The 14,905-nt window shown below is 37.0% G+C and overlaps 1 protein-coding gene across 7 annotated transcripts in view; it reads left to right on the top strand.

Moving 5' to 3' along the window:
- The window catches only part of FABP6 (fatty acid binding protein 6), a 45,432-nt gene that overhangs the window by 6,008 nt on the left and 24,519 nt on the right, over positions 1-14,905 (top strand). For 2 of the 7 annotated variants that reach the window (XM_074915959.1, XM_074915957.1), the window contains exon 4: positions 10,543-10,661. The exons of the other annotated variants lie outside the window; for them this stretch is intronic. The gene's annotated coding sequence lies outside the window, so the exon portion shown is untranslated. The remainder of the gene's footprint in view (positions 1-10,542; positions 10,662-14,905) is intronic. 7 annotated transcript variants of the gene reach the window in all.

The following is a 14,905-nucleotide window of genomic DNA, read 5'->3' as shown; positions in this document are numbered from 1 at the left end:
ACTGTGTTTTAATAAAAGATCTTTCATTATTTTTGTATAAATAAAAAAATTCATCATGCACTAAAACTAGGTCTATTGTATCTCTCAAACTGTGACCATTGTTATTAAATTATTAATTTATTGATTATGACTAATTCTTAGTAGTTCAAATGCCAGTTCTTTTCCCACACATACATGGTAGTCCTCTTCTACAGTTACTTATTATCAGTATTAAAAGTTGTGGATGTGGAATTAATTAATTTATTTATATGATACAATTTTGTACTGCTCAGCTAGATCAATTTTATTGAGTCTTGGAGACTCAGTAAATCAAAATCAGTCTAAAATGTGACCAAGATGTCAAAGAGCAAAGTTTTCAGGGTATCCTTTTCAAAAGTATTGTCAGGACAAATCAGCCTTCATAGTGCTGTGAGCCAGAGATATATATATCTGTGTACCTACAAGAGGCTGCTGGGCTGAAACAGCACTCTGTCAGCACATGAGCTGCCTTCTGTCTGAGTCAGGTATGAAATACTCCAGGTCCTTCTTGCTGGAGCTACAAACCTCATGATGGGCTGATCACTGCTTCATCAAGCATGGCAGGCAGGGATGTACTTCTTCCATTTCCCTGCTCTGACACAGCAGGTGGATTCCGTCTGGGAGATGCTAATTGGTTAACATGGGCCTAAATGACTAAAAAGGTTCCTTTTCAATAGTGGTTTGGGTATAGAGGAAGATATTTACCAGACCTAATTTAAGTACCCAGATTCAATGGCCAGTTTAGGAGCCCTGATAGTAAAGAAAGGAATCACTCTTAGGACAGTGGTTCATAAAGGGATGCTAAGCTGGCTCTGGAGTGATCTTAGAAGACCTTCTGACTATACAGGTGCTCCAGTTTCACAGTTCAAACACTGAAGTTGAGATTTTCACCTGTACTGCCATTTTCTCAAGAAGTAAGGAAGGTTCTACAAATATTAACAAGAGTCTGTTTGGGCAGTAAGTGGCCCATCTATTGAGACGTCTAGCTTAATTTATTCTTAATTTGGAGTGCTAAGGCTAAGTATTTTTGAAAGCATAAAGGCCTTAGGCTCTCTGACTAATTTTATAGCTAAAGCAATATTTATGTTTTCAGGGCTTACATGAAACATAATACAATTTCTGACTTGATTCAGGAATCAAATTACTTATATACACTCTTTAAACAGACTTGAGTATTACTTACAGAAGTGTTCTTCCTCAACCATTTTTGATTAATTTCCTTCATGGTTTTAGGAGAGTTTAATTTTCCTGCTCTAAAATAATGTGGTTTACATTTTCCATGTTTTGCAAAGAGCAGAACTGTAGCTAGTGTATTCTGTTTGGGTGACTCTGTTAGTGCCAAGAGCAGCACACCTGGGGGCTGTGTTACTGAATTAAGATATAGGGAAACTGAAAACTGGTTTTCTTCAGATTTTTTTTCTTTCTGCCTGTTTAAAGATTTGCCTGTGTATGATTTGTAGTGAACAGAATAGGATATATTTTTAGTCAAGTTTTAAATGATCTTTTAGCCAGACTCTCACAGTCTTTTAGCATAAATAAAAGGTTGTATAAAAAAATCTAATGTAAAGGAAACCATTTTCTTCAAGTTGTCTATACAGTGTTCTTTGCTGTGGGAATCCCAGTCTTTGTATATTTGGATAGTCAGTTATTTCTAATTTGTGACATAATAATGTACATATTTTAATTTTTCTGATTTGTCCTAAATATTTGTATATGCTCCTTTCTACCATATCTGGCTGCTGCTTTTGGACCTTGATTCACATATCCTTTCACAATTGTGGATTTCCGCAAGTAAAAACTTACATTTCAGTTTCAAGATGATGAATTGATAGGAAAGTCATGCATGTTCTCAAAGTGTCTAAATATTTCTAACCAATCTCTCTAGGTTTGATGGAAAAGCAACCGTGTCTTGCCAGGCACTTAGTTGTGTCTTATGTAGACAGTTAGTTGTGAAATTCTGCTGTAGTTCTTAAGATTTCTTTCTCTTTAGGTATAACTAACTGCTCTAAAGCACAGTCATGGCCTTCAGAGTCCTTGCCGAAAGCTTGATTTAGCAGAGAGATTGTTTAGTTTTGTCTCCCATGTTAATTTAAGAATTTACACTGTCAGTCTTTTAAAGATCTCCCCTGTGGCTGTTAAATTCTATCTGCTTTCTTCCTTAATGATCTGTAATGATACCACCTCCTAGTACATTCTACTAGTAATTAGTTAATAGATACCTGTTCTGTATTCTCTAAATCTTTACCCTTTCGACTGTAGACTGAAGAGAAAACTTTCTGAGTATGTCTTTTCATTCCTTATGTATAGGTTTTGCAGTGAAGTTTATGGCACCATTGAGATACAGTTCTGACATGGCAAGCAGGACTGGGCCTCACCTGAATTTCAGTAGGAGATCCCAACAAAACACTCAAGCGATTTACTAATTGAATCAGTAAGTCTTTCCCTGAATCAGTGCTAAATCAGCATCCTACACTGAGTAATGGCTCACACAGCAGAAGAGTTTGCTCCCAGAAACTGTTACAGAACAATTCCCGTTATGGATACTCTGTTCTGATTGAATAAGGCTTTCCAAAGTGAGGCCTTGGCATCCAACTTGTAATTTTTGTAGTGCAGTTTTTAACTGTGACTGTGGTTTACAGATACCCTCGCTGCTGTGGCATAATCTCTTCAAGATGCCCTAGCACCAGTAGAAATGCTTTTGATGCTTATTGGTGCCAGACCTGTCAGTGTGGAGAGCCCTGTGGTTGTGCCAGTTCTAATTGCTACCTGAGTTATTTCTTTCACTTTGCATAGCAGAAGAAACAACTCCAGGATTTGTTGTAAGGGCCAGTCGTTGCTAATACCAGTATCTTATGTAGCCTTTTAGCTTGAGATGTCATCCTTTGAATGTCTCTGAAACTGAAGATCTGCACTAGGACTAAACTCACTTTTGTCTCTCTGTATTTTTAAAGTAATTGTCCAAGAAATGAAGAAAATTATTCCTTCAAGGATGCCTTTCCAGAATAGGGATTGAGGAATAGCCCAGTGTTTCAAGTCTTTGACTTGAAACGCAGAACAAGCAGCTAAAGTTCTCCTGGTACTGTTCCTAAGAGTTAGGATATTAGTCTTGATGACTTGGATATTTTCTTTTCTGTGGTGGTGTGGTGTGGTTTGTGTGTTGGGGTTTTTGGTTGTTTGGTTTTTTTTTTCCTGTTAAATTGAATGCAGTAACCTTAGATTGTGGTTGAAATGTGTTAAGTTTTGCTCTGGAACAGGGTTGGGTTTTAATGACTTTCCCATCTGACACAGGTTTAGAAGCTTCTTTTTGCCTTCAGTTCCCTGCCATCATGCCTCTTTTATCTTATGACAAGTACTGCTTTAAGTCATGATAATGATGTTTTTTAGAATCACTAGGATACTTCTGATTCACACAGAGATTCATTTGTAAAAATGGCAGGTTCTGCAGGATTTGATGTCGCTTTATACCTCGAGCAATATAAACCGGCTTCTTAGGATCTATGTCTGTCTTCCTTAGCTTCTGAATTCCAGTCAAGAATGTCTAATGTAATGAATTCTGTGTGTTATGCATGGACATTTAGGTATTCTTTAGAATGAAAAGTGCTGTTTGTAACTAAGATTGTGTAAGAATTTACATTCTAAGCTCTAGTTTTCTCTCATTACTTTGGGACACCTATGGGAGAGATTTCTAGATTTCTGTCTGAAAAGTATTGAGGGGATAAATGGAAATGAAAGAATGGTTCATTTATCAAAAGCCAAACACTCTGTAGTTCTGTCTTAGTCATTCCAGTTGGCAAAATAAAATTGCAGTGCGATTAAATCATCACAAAATGTATTTTAAGTAATGTAATGTATCTTATGAGTACTTGGTATGTAAGTGAGTTTCAGAATATCTCCTTGGAATGGAGAAATTTGTATGGCTAAAGGTGTGAAAAATGAGAGATATGGTACTGAAAAGTGCAGCAGGTACTTCAACACTATCTAAACAAATACATATTAAGGGACAAAAGATGTGTGTGCAGACTTACTTTTGGCTTTGCCTGACTCTTCTATTCTGACCCATGCACCTACTTGGTTTTTTGCTTTTGAATTGTTACAAATACAATTGTTTTATCTATGAATACATCAACTTGATCCATTAATTTCTGTTCAGTCTCCTTTATTTAAGAATACTGTTTGTGGAAAAGCTCCTTCGTATGTTTGTGTCTAATAAACAAGGCAACAAGTATTAGTAGATATGTGGCAAGGATATGTTTAATATTAATTTAAAATGTTAGAAATATGAAAGATGAGATTTTTAAAGTCTTATATAAAGAGGACAGCAAGAAAATGCAGTATACATATATTTCCTGGAAATTTCCAAGTAAACCAAATCTTTCAATAGTTTATTAACAGTTTGTAGGTTTGACTGTCTCTAGCAGATCATATCCAGTTTGATTTTTCTTATGGGATGAGCACAACAACTGTATTTCTTTGCACCAGAAAATGGGAGCTGGAAGTATTGGGGCAGCACCTTTGAAAATCATATTTACTGGTTGTCACCTGTGTTTTTGAGGAAGAAATTGTACTGAATGTCAGGGTACCTGGAAAAAGCAAAAATCAAATAATAGTTGGTATGTGACTGAAACATTAGACTTAGAATTAAAGTGCTAAATCTTATTATTTAACAGAAGATTCTGCACATTATTATACTAACCTTGTTTTAAAATATTTGACATCATAGCTGTACTTAGGATTATTCCCAGAGTATTTTGGTTTAATATTAGTTGTTTGCAGTGTGTTGATTAGACGTTAATTCTTTGTTGCTGAAGATGTCTATGGTGCTGCTGTTAAAGAAATATCTAGGAGATTTACTGTCCTTTTGAAATACACAGTCCATCTATATTCAAGTTTGTGTTTAGAGAAATAGTAAAGGGGCAAAGATAGGGACAAAATATGTCCTGTTTGGATAAGGTAGCCAGAACTGTTACTTACAAGTTGGATTCCATTTGATTTTGTGAGAGAATAGTCAATCAGTCAATTACTTAATGTTGCATACATGTTGGGGAGGGAAATTACTCCTGTGGAAGTGGAAAGAAATGTTTTCAAAAGGACATAACTGTCACTTTGTTTTTCTTTCTTAGCTGATGTAAGACTGAGTATTGAAGAAATTTTCTTCTGTATTACGACTGAACTAGGGGGAGAAAACCCCATCTTGATAAACAAGTTGAAAAGAAGATTGAGAGTTTTACTTGCCCCTTTTGATTTCCATTTCTTTCTTGTACTAAACCCATATACTACCTAATTCATCTGGGACCTGTAAATTAACTTGTAAATTATGTGGACATACATTTTAAGTAACACTGCTTTAATGCATTGCCCAGTGTAACCCAAGTTACTGTAGCAGCCTATATGACTCCACTCCAAGGGTGAGGTAGAACACTCTTACTTTTAAACATTGTTCCTCTTCTACAACAGAAAGTCCTTTTACAAGTCCTCACAAGGGGGTGTATTTTGCTGTTGTGTAAGCTATTATTAATAATTTTGTGACAGAGAAGGACTGAGACCCAATCCCTCATGCAGTGGTTCAGCTGACTAGTTGCAATCTGAAAACTGCTGGAAGTTTTGTGTTTGATCATAACCATTTTTAAATGTTTTTGTTTGGAAGGGACCAAACTGCAGTAAGTGAAAGTACTGTTGAAAAGTTTCTCAGGATTTTCAGTGCCATTCCTAAACCTTTCCCCAGAAATATTTTTGGTGTTGAACACGTGTGTTGCTGTGTATAGTATTATGTAGTTAGTGTAAAATACATGAACATTTACCTTTAAATTATATGCAGTGTGCTTGTTTGCCGAATGAAACAGGATACACCTTTCCTTAAAGATGAGTGTTGGTTTTTTAATTACTTTAAAAACAAATTAATAAATTCTCTAATTATGTCCCCTTCATAAATGTTAGTGCATTGGGTACAGAGCAGAGAAGAAACACTTTGTCCCTCTGTTAAAGCAACTGACATCAAAATACAAAATGTATCATAAGGTGTGATGGACAAACTCCTCCTTCCTTCAGGATAGGAATTAAACCCATTTACTAGAATGTCTTTGTAGGCATTTAGGGCCTTTGAAAACAGACCCTTAAATCAATTGGTGGAAATCCTCAATGTCCAAAGCAAATGATAATTTTGAAAATTTAGAACTGTATTTCCTCCATAGTCACATGGCAGATCATGGACAGTGGTGTAAACAGCACCATGTTCCTGTAACTGCTAGAAGCAGCTGCTCAGCAGGCCTAAGAGTACCTCCCTTACACTGATCACTTCAGGTCCGGTCTGCTGAGCATTGAAGACCCACTTCGTTTCTGACAATTAAATGGAATCCTTTCATATCTGCAGTTGTACCTCTTCCTTATTAATAGCTCTTATTTCATCTAGGCTTTTGTTCTATCTTGTTCCTTTTGTCATAAATATTTCTCTTAGCCATGTATGAATAATATACAGGAAAATCATTAAAGATAACCTTTTTCTAAATGAAAATAATTTGACCAAGGTCTCTCAAGTGTATTTAGTTCTTCTGCTTAATTCTTGAGCTGTTTATTCACACTCTCCCTTTAATACAATTCTTTTTAATTTTTAGTCCTATTAGTAATTATCTTTCCTCCTTTAAATATTGCATTAAGCTGGCAATGAAATTGCTTGATACAATCACTGGCTCTTAAAGTGCTTTACAGAACATTGACTTACATAATCTACATTCTTTCAAAGAGAGAGAGAAAGAAGGAGGGAAGAGTAGGATTATTGTCTTTAAATTAACTCTCGATTCACTCTGCCACACTGACCTGTCCACTAGTCTTCAGTTAGAGCTAAGATCAAAGCAAAATGATCAGTGGGTAGCTGCAGTAGCATCAGTGCAGGAAAATTTTACATGCGAGTGGAAAATTTTACATGGGAGTATGCGTCTCATGATGGTTCTGAATTCAGCCTAGAACTGTTTATCATAGAACAAGATTATGAACAGTGCATGATTACAGAAAATGAGTTGAAGATTGCCATCTATTTCTTTTAAGATAACTGCATCTGAAAAGGTACCTCTTCTTCAGGGTACAGAGCTGGTCAGTAGGTGACTGTTGACAGAACATGTCTATATAGGTGTGCTCATATGCTGTTTCATTAGCTTAGCCTATGTTAATTAAGGGCCTTGCAGGGGGACAGCTCATTTCCTGCAAAGGCAGTTCTATATTAAGGTGTCTAAAAGGCTGTAGATTGACATTTATTTATGGCCGACCATTGTCCAGTTCAGGAAAGCAGGACAAACATGCAGCTGCATCCACCTCAATGTATGGACAGGTCCACAGATCCTCTGTGGCAATCCTCTGGCAGGGAGAAACTATCTTGCATTTATGTAATGCTGTAAAGAAACTTATTTTGTGGATGTACAGATGATTTGCTTTGTGGGACTGTGAAATTAGAATATTTTATCAGATCATAAGTGCACAAGAGATAAAATTATAGATACATGCATGTTCTTTAGGATCAGATACCTGTTACTATGAGTTGACTTACCACAGCAGTGAGTTCAGTATAAATAGATATGTGAGCTTTCATACTGTAAAGTTGTTCCCAACAGTATGAACTCCCAAACCCTCTTCTGGAAATTATTCTGGAAATCATTTCTTGCTTGATTCAAGACACCTCTTGGTTACTGCAGCGTCTTTATAAGAAATAGCTTATGTGTGTAGTGTTTCAAAAATTGAAAGGACAAAAAAATGCCCGAGGCAGGACTGCAATTTGAAGAGCCTGCTGGGGATTCTATTTCCCAGTTTTGTTTGTTTTTTCTGACCTGTTCCCTTGTTCCCTTATTTTTAGGAACATGCTAACTAGTTAATATTACCACTGTTTGAATGAGAAGAAACTTATGCACCAGTCTTTGTTTTCTCTGTAAAATTGTTCCTGAGTTTTGTGTTTTCTGCAGTATTTTCTCTGTACTTGTATATGAATTAAATGAACTTTACTAGCTCTTGTTTTCCATGGAAGCGCATGACACAAACAGGCAGCAGTATTGCTCTCTTCCTGTATGGCACCTGTCCCTTGAGATCAAGGGCTGCTCCACAAAGGCATTTCACTCTCATTTTGACACAAGCTCCCAAACAGGGGTACAGAGACGGAAACCTGTATTGGGGCAGTATTTTGCCCAAGGTTGGAGTTTTTTGGTTGGTTTGTTTATTTTTTAATTGTCCTTCTGATTAAAGTACTTTAAAAAATGCACAGACGGCAAAGGTACATGAAGATCTCTATATGTTTACATGGAACACAAAACAGTTGGGCCCAACCCTGGTTGCAACCTTTACCTGCCACTGTAATGCAAATAACTGTGCAGCTTTTTGTGCGGTACCAGGAGGACTATTTGTATCACATAGAAATGTGTTGCATTTTATCCTCCAGCTCATAACTACAGTGTTGTTCCTATCCTGATCCCTGCCTGCCTCCACGCAAAAATACCCATCTCAAATGCATGGCTATATTGTTCAAGAATTAGTTGGTTTGGCGTAGGTTGTGGGTTGAAATGCATATGATACTGACATGTCTGTGATGTGATGGTGACATTAGCACTGGAGCTAGGGTAAATTGTGAGGCCTAAGCTCAAGTATAGCTAAGTTAGCATGGTAATTAATTTAGAATTTCTCACAGAAGTCTTCTGAGCAAATTACAAAAGTCTCCTTTGTCTTAAATAACATGTCAAAGCAACTCTTTTATTCTTTGGTTGTGGAAACACAGTAGTGTTTCTGAAGCTCTTCTACATCTGTAGACAAGCTCTGTTGACTCCAAGATCAAATTAACTTACAGCTGTTGAGGTGTGGCTTTTCCTTACCTGTGGTGCCTTGGAGATAAGTCTCATGTCAAGTAGGAATAACAGGAATGGTAAAATACTGACCTTAATTACTTACAGAAATTGAATCCTACATAGTCTGTTCTTACTGAGGTTTTTGTGCTGACAGAGCTTAAGAAGATGGGACAATAGAGGAAATAGAATTGACTAGTAATCATTTGGAAGCCATTGTAAATTTCCTGAGCTGAAGCAAGCAGCTGCCAGCACCTCTCTGACACTGTGTCCTTCTCTTTGTCACTTATTTGTAGCCTCAGCTTTGCTGGCTGTGAATTATGGACTATAACTTTTTGTTCACTGAAGTGTAACGTGGTTTAATTACAGTGAATGCTTAAAAACAACTTGAGAATGAAAAGTGCTGTGTAAGTGCTGAATGTTATCCTTGACAAAGACACAGTAACCAGGTAGTTAAGTCTTCCAGATGCATCCAGTTATCCCATAAATTACAAATTAATTTCTCTCCTTAGGCTATTGACAGATTTGGCTTTCTTGCTAATTGGTTTACCTGACCAATTGGATGTATTTCAGTAAAATGACTGGTGGAGGCTAGATCTTGCCTTAAATGCAACAATTATATATGGGTTGGCTACAAATCAGAGGTAAGCACTGCAGTAAGGTCAACAAAATGGAACAAATTTGTATTGGGATTTTCTAGGTAGATTTAAAAAGTGTGTTTATATGTAGCAGTCCTTCTTAAAGTCACCTTGACTTCAGCTTACCTTAGTAAGAGTAACTTTTGTCTCGCATCCTTGTCTTACTGTCACATGCCATTCATAACTGCTGTGTTTTGTAATTGGATCTTCCTTTGAGTTTGTTATCTACTATTTATCAGATGTTTTCGAAGTCATGAAGTGGAGACACTGTGGAGCCTAGGATTCCACACTAACTTGCTTCATTCTGCCTCTCTTGTGATACACTTTAGAAACTGTTCAAAGCAGAGGGGTGTGGCATAAATGACAATGTATCCAAGTTTTTCGAGCTTTTCCCTATCGCTTAAAAAGGTCAAACAAAAGTACTGAAAGCTGTAGCATACTGGTTAGCCGTCCAGTTAAGCTGTTAGTTTAAAAAAACCCACCAAAAACAACAACAACAAAAAACAAAAAAAACCCCACACCAAAAGAAACCAAAGGAAAAATCAAACAAACAAACCCCCAAAAAACCAACCCAACTGCCCCCCCCCCCCAAAAAAAAAAAAACAAAACAAAACCCAACAACCAAACCAGCTGGAACCGAGTTCTGCATTTCTCATGTGAGGGAGGCAAAAAGGCACTCTGGCTGGAATCTTCATACCATGTAATCACATTAGTATAAAGATATTCAGGCTAATATTAATTTCTGATATAATTCTACTGACTTTTTAATCCAGTTACACTGAGGATGAACTTGTCCCTCATGGTGTCTGCAAACACACACACAAAAAAGCACCAACAGCAGTGGGAGAGGTCATGGCCCATTTCTGTATGCTAATGTTTCTCTGCCTGATGTGCACATTTCATCTCTTTATCAGATGCTCTGTTCTCTGACTAAAATTAGAATAAAAACTTGCAGTTAGCAATTTTCAATGCCAGACTTTTTTTTTCCTGGAATTCTTTTTTATAACATTTTGCTAGACGACTGGTTGTCATTCCTTCTTTGTCTATCTGTTTCTCTTTTCTTTCTGTCTTTCCAGAGAGTTCCCTTTTATTCACCCTCTTACTTCCTCAGGCCTCATCTGATGTGCATGATTTACAAAGTCGAGAAATGCTATCATCACAGACAAGTATTTTCAGCTATTCTGATCTTGAAAAGGTACTTCAGACTATATGTGTCCCTGTCTACTCTATGTATTTTTGCATTCTTGCTAAAAATAATGAATGTTTGATGAAAATAAGATATTAATTTTAAAATATCACATGTATTGAGGGGGAATATGTAGGGAAATAAACTACAGAGTAGCTCTCAGTCAGCCTTTTGAGGAGTGGGGTGGAAGGGGAGAGTTGTTGTGTCCTTATGTCCCTACTTTCTTTGGAAGACAGTACAGATTTTTAGCTATTCAAATTAAAGTTCTTCTCCCCCTTTCACTTCCCTCCTCAAAGTGAGGACTAGCAGAGGACATTGTTGCCTTCTTGGCAGTAGCCTAGGGATATGGATATACCACTTAGCAGCTGGAGCTGAGTGCTATCATCCCACCTTATCTGTAACAGTGAAGTTAGTCTAGCAAAATCTCTTAATTTCTCTGCCATGTGCTGAATAACTTTTTGTTTGGATCAAGAAATGTGTGGAGTACAGGTAGGAAATACCTTACTTCACTAATAAAGGATAGCTATGTTATAACACTGTGTTGTCACATGCCTTCATTCCATCAGCAATTTTGTATTTGTGCCACTGTCTAACCAGGTTTGGTTTGACTAAAGCTGTAGACACCTTTCTTTGCTAAAACCCTATGAGCGTTAAGTATGCAAGGGAGAAAATGCTGTACTGCTTTCAGGACACAAACATTCCCCTGCACATTGACAGCAAAATATGCTTGGAATGCAGTGACGTTCAGTCCTGCCTGAAATAAGAGCACTCAAAAGACACAGTCTGGCCACAAGACTGCAGAGTTCAGTTGTTAACCCAGTGAAATGACAATGTGAACATTATGTCCTGATTACTAAGATATCTGCACTTCTGACCACTCTAATTCATGCTAGATTTTAAACCATCTTGCTCTTTTCAATATATCACATTGTCTTCTCTAACAAATCTTTATTCTTGTCAGTGTCTCATGTTCTGTTTTCTTGTGGACTTTAAGTTGTAGAACCTGTTGTGCTAAGTGTGTTTCAAAACAAGGAAAAGTGTATCACCTGTATTTTATGCATATCTGATATGCATGTTTTCTTACTGCTACCTAATCTAATTCTAGGTAGGATTAATTTATGGAGTATTCAGGCTCAGCCTGTCTTCCTGTCAGAGCTCATCAGCAATACCCGGCATGGTCCTTGGCAATTCACTTCCTTTCATAAAGTCAGGTCACCTTTTAATTGGTCTTACCCAGCTATCTTGTAACTTCTAAGTCTGAGAAAACACTATTTGAAGTTGGTTTGCACATCAAGAGAAAGAATCCTTCAAGCTAAAAGCTTGCTCTGTTATATTCTAAGAGTGTGCTGGATTGTCAGTTGTTGGGAAATTGTGTTGCCCTGTCAGGGCAAGTAATTGGAAGCTGGTCCACAAAACCGTATCAGAGATGATTAACACAAGAGACTTGATTATCCTGTCAGTAATAAGGACACATGGTGATCAGTGGAAAAAATTGCAAGATGGTGAATGTTGCTTGTCCAGAAGTTTTGGGAATGTAGAGTTGGGGTGATTCAGTTAAAATGGAAACTCTGAGAAGTCCTTTTCCTTGCTCCTGTCACAGACAAGTCTGTAAAATTACAAATGCCAAGGTATAATGACACCTCTGTCACTGTCATTCAGCCTGTGTTTAGTTGTGATTTCTGCATGTCTATCTGTTGGCAACTCTAAGGACAGAAGATTCATGTAATTAGAACTAATCTTGATAATTTGCAAAACATTGTTTTGTCCTTTTAAGTGCATTCTGTAAGATAAGATTGGCTGGATCTTGCCTTTGAGCTCCTGCATTTGTTGTTTGTCATGGTTATTGTCTGTGTTCTACTTGACAGTTGAAGTCAATGGAAGTTTTGCCAAAGTACAATAAGCAGAACTAGATTCTTGTTTATATTCAGAGAGTTTTGTTAGTAGGAATCCGTGAAGAGTTTTGACAGGCAATTTGGGAACATTGAGCAGACAATTTGGAATATTAGAACGTTTCAATGAATTTTGAACTGCTGCATGTAGGGGTGGGAATTACAGAGACCTAAGGAGGAAGGCTGTGTTGTATCATAGAATGTTTTTACCCACCTCAAGCAGTTCTCAAGCGTTCATAGCCCACGGAGTCTGACAGCAAGGCTGAATTCAGGACTTTGTGAATGTACCTCTGTCAGAAAGCTGGAATGAGGTGGTTCAGTTTTTTGCAATTCTTCCATTGGCCAAGTGACTTCTAAAACTGCAAAAGGCCAGTTTTTATACAGTTGAGATTATCAGGATGCTTGCATTTTTGTCATTTACCAAAGTTCTGTCTTTGTCCGTCTGGTTACTATCAACTCTTCGTGTGGAATCTACTGAGGCTGTTACAGTGTTTTCTACAAAATTGTCTTGTGGTATCTATAGGCCAGGAGTTTCAATCCTGTAATTAAAGTATATAACATTGTATTTTCTAGGCAAATGCTCAATGTCACCACACTTTTTTTTACTTTTTTTTTTTTTGTTACTGTCTAATTTAAATACTAGAGAGTAAGTTGTGAAGTAATGTGTCTGCCTTGGGGAAGGAAACTTGAGCAGCGGTGCTCAGTAGGTACACAGATTCTTAAATGGTAGTAGGATGCATGAAAATAGTGCAGAATGTTTAAGCACACTACGTTATTTCACAGAGGTAGTATCAGTAATGTCTGATCTTGAATTACACATGAAGGACAATGCAGTATCTTTTATAGCACAAATTCTCTTATTTCTAGAATTATCTAACTGAAACTCGCCCCTCCTACCCCCCAGCAAATAATAAAAAGAATTCAAGCCTTCACCATCCTTGTGAGGAAATATGTTGGTGTAACTATGCTGCATTTCTCTATAGTTTTACCAATCTAATTCCCCATGTAGTGGCTTGTCACAGAATAAGGGCCAAGTTCACAGTACCAAGGATATGCTGAGGTAGCTGTATAGCCCTTTTTTTTTTTTTTTTAACAGATGGAGTTCCTTCCCCACTTACAGCCTAAACCACTGTGCTGCATAGTGCATAATCTACTAGGAAAAGATACCTTTGACAGCCTGGATTTATTTCTATTCACTGGAATGATTAGTTAGAAGTGTGGTTGTTTTTCTTTGTGCTTCTAGTAGGCATAGTTAGGCTGCAAAAACATTGAAAACTGATTTAAAAATTCATTTTTCCCAGCATACTTTATACTAGTTTGAAAAATATAGAAATTAAACCACAATAGATATACATTCTGAAAAGGAAGGACATATTAATGACTGCTTTTTTGCAAGATTATAGGATTCCTCTGTTTAGGTTCTACCTAACTAATGGAATAAAATGAGAGGGAAAACTGTTAGAAAAACAAATTAACTGTACCGTGTAGTTCTATTTATTATGGGAGAAAGATTGAGAATTATTTTAAATGCCAATACTGCTTTGAAGCAATCTTCCCTTCATACAAGGCTAATTCTTTGTGGTTTTGAGGTCTGTAGTCTAGATAATTCCTGTCCAAGCACCACTGGCATTTAGTATTACTTTCACCCCCTTGTCATTGATTACTATGTCAGTTAGATGTTATGTTTACTGAATGTTCCCATCACCAGTTCTTGTACTTCAATCTAGTATATGTCTGGGGGTGGTCAGTTTGTTCTGATTTGGCATCCATTCGAATAACAAAAATGTTCTGAAATACAACCTGAATTTCATGATGCATCCTGTCAAATGACACACTTCTATAGTAAATAAGATACGGTGAATCACACAATGCAATATAAGGATCTGTGTCCCAAAAGAATTAACCGAATGGAATCATGCTCTCTCTTTAAGATAATGGAGAAGTTGCAGTTAGGATTCTGCGTAAAAGTTAAAGCAGCCAAATATCTTAGCTGTACAGAGGAAGGAACAGAATAAGGAAGGAGGATATCTTATAACATGACTGACAGAGTTATTAATTTGCCTTGTGCTATCAAATTAGGGTCTCTTGAAAAAAAGACATTTTTTTTTAGCTTAGATAGCTAAACTACTGATGGCTCCAGAAGAAAACCTACCCATCTAAACTTCAGCATTACTCTAAGTAACTTCTTTTTTTTTTTTTCCAAAGGGTTGCCCTCATACAAAAAGTTGGAAAGTTCTTAAGGTCCTTGAAATGAGTAAAGACAGCAATCATTTGGCATTACCACCCTTAGCTGATGAAGTGCTCCAATCACATTCTGCTCCTTTAGGATTTGCATGGTAAATTTTTCCAAACCTAATTCCAATC

Source organism: Athene noctua, chromosome 12, assembly GCF_965140245.1.
Source record: "Athene noctua chromosome 12, bAthNoc1.hap1.1, whole genome shotgun sequence".
Taxonomy (NCBI): domain Eukaryota; kingdom Metazoa; phylum Chordata; class Aves; order Strigiformes; family Strigidae; genus Athene; species Athene noctua.
Note: the sequence above shows the minus strand (reverse complement) of the source record. Positions and strands in the feature narration are given on the sequence as shown.